The sequence below is a fragment of the Lynx rufus genome, unplaced genomic scaffold (genome assembly GCF_022079265.1).
Source record: "Lynx rufus isolate CCGP_SWC_20201006 ecotype Redwood Valley unplaced genomic scaffold, mLynRuf1.p SCAF_38, whole genome shotgun sequence".
NCBI lineage: Eukaryota > Metazoa > Chordata > Mammalia > Carnivora > Felidae > Lynx > Lynx rufus.
Genome location: NW_025814854.1, coordinates 1,186,198 through 1,193,787, shown reverse-complemented (window position 1 = coordinate 1,193,787; position 7,590 = coordinate 1,186,198).

Genomic DNA, 7,590 nt, shown 5'->3' with positions numbered 1-7,590 from the left:
TCCCCCTTCTCTGCATCCTTGCCAACATCTGTTGTTTCCTGAGTGGTTAATTTTAGGCATTTTGACAGGTGTGAGGTGGCATCTCACTGCGGTTTTGATTTGTATTTCCCTGATGATGAGTGACGTTGAGCATCTTTTCATGCGTCTGTTGGCCATCTGGATGTCTTCTTTGGAAAAGTAGTTCATAGTAGTTTGCTTTCACTTCCTTTGACTCTGGAGATGTGTCAAGTAAGAAGTTGCCACGGCCAGGGTCAAAGAGGTTGCTGCCTGTTTTCTCCTGTAGGATTTTGATGGATTTCTTGTCTCACATTTAGGTCTTTCATCCGTTTTGATTTTATTTTTGTGTCTGGTGTAAGAAAGTGGTCCAGGTTCATTCTTCTGTGTGCCATTGTCCAGTTTTCCCAACACCATTTGCTGAAGAGACTTTTTTCCATCGGATGCTCTTTCCTGCTTTGTCAAAGATTAATTGGTCATATATGTGGGTCCATTTATGGGTTCTCTTTTCTATTACATTGATCTTTGTGCTGTTTTTGTGCAAGTACCTTACTGTCTGATGATTACAGTTTTGTAACACAGCTTAAAGTCCAGAATTGTAATGCCTCCAGCTTTGGTTTTGTTTTTCAACATTACTTTGACTATTTGGAGTCTTTTGTGGTTTCATACTAATTTTAGTATTGTTCTAGCTCTGTGAAGAATGCTGGTGTTATTTTGATAGGGATTGCATTGAATGTGTAGATTGTTTCAACATTTTAAACAATATTTGTTCTTCCAGTCCACGAGCATGGATTGTTTTTCCATTTCTTTGTGTCTTCAATTTTTCATAAGCTTTGTATAGTTTTCAGAGTACAGATCTTTTACCTCTTTGGGTAGGTTTATTCCTGGGTACTTATGGTTTTTGGTGTGATTGTAAATGGGATTGATTCCTTGATATCTCTTTCTGCTGCTTCATTATCGGTGTGTAGAAATGCAACCGATTTCTGCACATTGATTTTGTATCCTGTGACTTTGCTGAATTCATGGATCTAGCAGTCTTTCGGGTTTTCTATGTAGAGTATCAGGTCATCTGTGAAGAGTGAAAGTTTGACTTCTTCCCTGCCGATTTGGATGCTTTATATTTCTTTGTGTTGTCTGATTGCTGAGGCTAAGACTTCCAGCACTATGCTAAACAACAGTGGCGAGAGTGGACATGCCTGTCATGTTCCTGACCTCAGGGGGAAAGCTCTCAGTGTTTCCCCATTGAGGATGATATTAGCTGTGGGTCTTTCATATGTGGCTTTGATGATGTATTATTGATTATATCTCTTGTGTTTGTTATGAGCTATTTTCTGTATTCTGGCGTTTCAGGTTGGGCACACAAATATTTACAGTTATATCGTCTTATTGGTTTGCCCCCTTTATTATTGTATAGTGTCCTTTTTTGTCCCCTATTACAGTCTTTGTTTTAAAGTCTGTTTTGTCTGATATAAATTTTGCTACTCTGGCTTTCTTTTGACCTCCATTTGCATGATAGATATTTTTCTTTCTCCCTACTTTCAATCTGCTGGTGTCTTTGGGTCTAAAATGAGTCCTTTGTAGGCAGCATATAGATGGGTCTTGTTTATTTCTTTTTATCCATTGTGTCACCCTATGTCTTTTGATTGGAGCATCTAGTCCATTTACATTCAAAGTAATTACTGATAGATATGTATTTATTGCCATTTTATTACTTGTTTTGTGGTTATTTCTGAAGATTTTCTCTGATCCTTTCTTGTTTTTCTGTCTTTCATAGTTTGCTGCTTGTCCTTAGTGATATATTTGCATTTTTTTCTTTACTCATCTATTAGTGGTTTTCGATTTGTGGTTATCAAGTCCAATGAGTATCCTTATGATCATTGCTTTAAATACTTCATCAGGCATGTTACTTTTATCTGTTTTGCTTGGCCGTCTGGCTGTGGCCTTGTTTTGTTTCCTCATTTTGCCTATGTCTCTGTGCCTGTTTCTGTGTGTTAGGAAGTCAGCTATGCCTCCTGTTCTTGAGGGTAATGGCCTTACGAAAAAGAGGTCCCTGCAGTGCAGTGTCCCCTGTTCCCCAGGCCCTGGCGCTTCCGGGAGTGTCTCCAGCGTGTGCTGTGTGCACGCTCTTATGTCCTAGATACTTTATCCTTCAGGCCAGTTGTCTGCAGAGGCTTTCTTCGCCTGTTGTGTGCAGTGTTTGATGCATTTTAGGTGCTCTCTGGTGTGCTTGTGAAACGTGACCTGTTGCTGCCTCCACCAGAACAGAGGTTCTGGAAAACTCCCAGGTTGGGAGACCCAGTGTTGGCATGGGCTTGGGCCAGTCTTCTGGGGGAGGGGGCCTGCCATGTGGGACTGAGGCGCAGGTGGCTGGGGAAGGGTGGTTCTTCTGGAATGTGTGGTGGGGAACCGGTGTAAGCAATTTAGGTGCTGAGTGTCGGGGTTGCACTGCTTCCCGCAGGCGGCTTTGTGCTCGTGCTGAGGGGCCGGGGAGGGAAATGGCACCTGCTAGTTCCTTTATTCCCAGAGAGGTCCCTCTGTGAATACTGCCGCTCTGAGACACGGTCCCAGATGAGCAACTAACATCCCCACTGTGTGCCCCAGGCGCTCTTCAGATCACTGTTTCCTCGTGTATGTCTGCAGGCTGTTTGCCTGCCTTTTCTCCAGGAGCAGCCCAACGTCCTCTGAGCTGTCCCAGAGCCAGGCATACTGACCTTTCAAACTCCAGGCTTTAAGCCCCGCTGGTTGCAAGAACTCATGAAATTCGGGCCCTGTCTCTTTCCAAGCCAATTGCTATTGGGGTTCGATTTCCCCATGTGCTCCCCTGTGTGCTGGTCTGTCTCCTCCTTCTTCACAACTCCCTCCCCACCATCATGGCCATGATTTGTTTCTCTCCCAAGCTGCATCCCCACATTTCTATCTTTTTTGATGTGGCCTCTTCTCTAGTTGTGGATTTTTTTCTGCCAGTTTTCAGATCGACTCGTGGGGTATTTCTTTAGTTATCTAGTTGTATTCGTGGGACAAGGCAAGCCCAGGGGCCTCCTACTCTGCCACCATCTTTCCCTCCCACCAATCAAGTTCTTTTATCTTTTTGTTACCTCTTTTTTTTCCTTTACCTTTCCTGAAGAAATACTGACATAGCAAGGGAGGTTGTCAAGAAGAAAGACTTTATGTATTTATTTTTAAAATATTTTATTTTTTGAGAGAGAGGGTGCAAGCGAATGAGGGGCAGAGAGAGAGAGAGAATGGGAGAGAGAGGGGGAAAGAGAGAGAGAGAGAGAGAGAGAGAGAGAGAGAGATAGAGAAGCGGGGCTTACCCTAAGCGGGGCTCGCACTCACAAACCGCGAGATCATGACCTGAGCCGAAGTCAGATACTTAACTGAGTGAGCCACCCAGATGCTCTAAAGATTTTATTTTTAAGTCATCTCTGCACCCACCATGGAGCTCAAATCTACAACCCTGAGGTCAAGAGTTGCATGCTGTATTGACTGAGCCAGCCAGGTGCACCAAAAGACGTAATTTAAAAGGAATCCTGACGGATGTAGCAAATGTAGAAGGGGAGCGGAGGGGTGCACATGCCTCTGTGGCTCAGTGAGGGGTGTTTATGCGCGGCCTGAAGATGGTGTAACTTGAAAGCTTTTTTTTTTTCTTAACATCAACTGGGGAAACTATTCTTGTGCTTTACGTAAAAATAACAATGGGTCACATCCTTATTGTAGATTTTCTTTTTCCTGTCTTTTCTTTAAAAACAACAAGCATCCTTTTTTGCATCTTGAAAAGGGAACTCCTTTATTCAAATTCCAGCAATGCAGAATTCTTAAGGCATCTAAAAGTAAGGCAAGACTGTGTATATTCACTCTTGCCTTTTTTCTCAGTCACTTTTAGTTTTTCTTAGTTTTCTTTTCAGTATTCCCAAATATTAAAATTCAGTCATTTGATTAACAGTTTTAAATAATCATGACCAAAGCCCAGTGAAATTTATTCTAGGAATGCAAAGTTGATTCAACATCTGATAATCAATTAATATAATAGAGCATATTAATAAAGGACAAAACCTGTCACGTGATCATCTTAGTAGAGGCAGAAAAACCATTTGACAAAATCCAAAGACCCCTTCCTAATGCACGTATTCAACAAATTAGGAACGGAACGGAACTTGCTCAGCCTGGTGAAGGTCATATACAAAGCACAGCTAACGTCATATTTAAATGTGAAAGGTTGGATGTTGTGAATAATGCTGTGAAAACGGTGTACAGATGCCTCTTGACAACCTTGCTTTTCTTTCTGGTTTTATTTTCAGAGGGAAAGATCTAAAAAGGTGGACAACACAGTGAGCTCTGGAAAACGGGACTGGGGTGCAGGGTGAAGGTGGCATTTTGGCTTGTTATTTCATACACTTGATATTATAATTTTTTTTTTTACAGCAAGCTTTACGTTCTGTTTACAACTGGTAAATTATGAAAGCACTAATTGTTATGCATTTGATTTGTTCTGTACTAAGAAATCGGCAGCCCCTTTACCAGAAATACCTTCACGTGTTTTGAAAGAATGTAGGTTGAGACTGAAGGAGAACCCCTCCAAGGACGTCTTTGAGGAGTGCACCAGGTGAGCACCGGTCCGGCCCTACACAGACTGAGACGGGGGCTCCCAGGGGGCCTCCCTGCAGGAGACAAGTTCTTATTGGAGTACTTTCCAAAAGAAAATGGTCACTGTCACTAGGTAGAGCTAAACGAAGGGTGATAATCACACAGATGTAAATGACACACTGAAATGGGTCACATTGTGGAGAGCCAGTGTGTGCACAGGTTTTGTGGGCCCCTGGCCCCTCAGCTCAGCCTTCTAAAATGCTTGTGTCTGGGATGAAAAGACTGGCATAAAATGTTGTTTTTTAAAGACCTTGGCACTCGCTGAAAATTTCTTTTCTCTGGATGTTTGCAATGTGGACAGGAAAATTCTAAGAGCACTTTGAGTAAATCTGGCATCCTTCTGTACATAGGAAGAAAGAATGGTTTCTGGAGTGATCTGGCCTGAGACACGTGTGGTCCTTTGTACAGTTAGGCAGCATTCGGGTATCACTTACCCATTCATTCAACAGGTACCTGTTGAGTGCCGACTCTACGTCAGGGACTGTGTCCTTTTCCCAAGGCTGCCATAACAAAGTCCCACAAACTTAGGAGGCTTCGAACAACAGAACTTTATGCTCACAGTTCTGGAAGCTGCAAGTCTGAAGTCGTACTCTCTGCAGGGTCGTACTCTCTGCAGACTTGAGGAGAGGGCTCTTCCTCACCTCCTCTTGTTTCTGGCGGTGGCCAGGAGTCCTGATGTTTTGGGCCTGCACCCGCCGCATTTCAATCTCTGCTGTCACGTGGCCTTCTTCCCTTGGGTTTTTGTCCCTGTGTTTTCTCCTTTTCTAATAAGGACACCAGTCATATTGGACTAGGGCCCATCCTACTCCAGGGTGACCTCATCTTAACTAATTATATCTGCAACGACCCTATTTCCAGGTAAGATCAGTATACAGGTTCAATGTTAGGACTTCAACATAGTTTTTGGGAGATGGATTCCAAGTCATGATAGTTGGCTTCTTTGGGTTGAGGTTATGGTAGAGGACAAAACAGAATAAAATGCTGCTGACTTGAGTTTACATTCTTACATGCCCTAAGGAAATATACACTGTAGAGTCTTCACTTATTACTTATTTTTTGGAAGACACTTATTTAAGCACATACTATGTGCCTGTCATTGATCTAGTTTCCAGGAATAAAATGATGAGCAACAGTGAACTCCTAGGGAGCTTATAACCGAGTGGAGTAACCGAGACATCGGTATTAGTTGCCAATTGCTGCTGTAACAAATTGCCACAATCTTGGTGGCCTAAAGCAACACACATTTATTTTCTTGCAGTTCTAGAGGCCAGAAGTCTGAAAGCAGTGTCGCTGGGCAGAAATCAAGGTGTCAGCAGGGCCTTGATCCATTTGAGAATGTAGGGGAGAATCCATTTTCTTGTTTTTTTCCAGCTTCTAGGAATACATTTCTTGGCTCATGGCCCCTTACTCCACCTTCAAAACCAGCAGCACAGCATTCTCAAGTTTCTCTCTGCTTCCATCTTCACATAGCCTTTTCTTACTCTGTGTGTCCAAATCTCCCTCAGTCTCCCTTTTACAAGGACACGTGTGATGGCATTTAGGGCCCACCCAGATAATCCAGGATCATTTTCCCATCTCAAGCCCCTTAACTCAGTCTCATTTGCAGAGTCCCTGTTGCCACGTAAGGTGACGGTCCCGGGTTCCAGGGATTAGGACCCGGATGTGTTTCTGTCATTGTTGAGTCTCCCAGAAGTGTAGGGCAGGTTGCCAGTGACCTGCCCTCTCCTAGTCTGTGACCAAGAGAAGAGTGTCCACAAAGACTGCACCTAAAGGCTGAGGGGGAGGCCAAGGGAGCTGGACCAGGTTGGGGACACTAGGAAATGTGGAGGCGATCTTCATAGCCTCCAGAACAGCGCTCAGGTCTAAGGTTGTCTACAGCAGCCGTTTCGAACTTCCCCATCTCCTGACGCCATTACACTATTAAACACTTTTGTATATGTGGCTTATGTTTTTAAAAATAAAAAGACACAAGCATTTTCCTAGCCATCAGAGCAATGATATCCTATGTCTTATGCTTCTGGAAAACGCTCTGTGGAAATGAGATTTTTTTTTTCACGTGTATTTATTTATTTTGAGAGAGAGAGAGAACCAGTGGGGAAGGGGCAGGGAGACAGGGGGACAGAGGATCCGAAGCTCGCTGTGTGCTGACAGCAATGAGCCCAATATGGGGCTCGAACTCACAAAGTGTGAGATCATGACCTGAGCCAAGGTTGGACGCTTAACTGACTGAGCCACCCAGGTGCCCCTGAAAATGAAGTTTTTAAAAGGTACATGATGTCTTAGCATTACAACAAGTATAGTACAAGTATAGTTTCCTTATTAACAACCGCCCGCCCGCCCCCCACTGACAAGGTCTCAGAATCCACAGAGATCCTCAGAACACATTTTGAGAATCACTGTGCTGTAACACTAATGAGTCCAAGAGCTTGTGAATAACCTCCTTTTACAAAATGAAGTGAAATCAAGTGGCTTCCTCAGATTTTTTTTTTCTTTTAGAGGGAACACACGGGGCGCCTGGGTGGCTCAGTCGGTTGGGCGTCCGACTTCGGCTCAGGTCATGATCTCACGGTCTGTGAGTTCAAGCCCTGCGTCGGGCTCTGTGCTGACAGCTCAGAGCCTGGAGCCTGTTTCAGAATCTGTGTCCCCCTCTCTCTCTGCCCCTCCCCTGTTCATGCTCTTTCTCTGTCTCAAAAATAAATAAACGTTAAAAAAACAAAAACAAAAAACAAAAAAAAAGAGACAACACACGCCAGCCGTGGAGAGAGGCAGAGGGAGAGAGAGGGAATCCCAAGCAGGCTCCACACTCAGCATGGAGCCCCGTGTGGGGCTTGATCCCATGACTGTAAGATCATGACCTGAGCTGAAGTCAAGAGTCAGACCTTCAACCGACTGAGCCACCCAGGCGCCCCTGATTGCTCAACTCTAACGACCAGTAAAAATGCTGGAGACCCT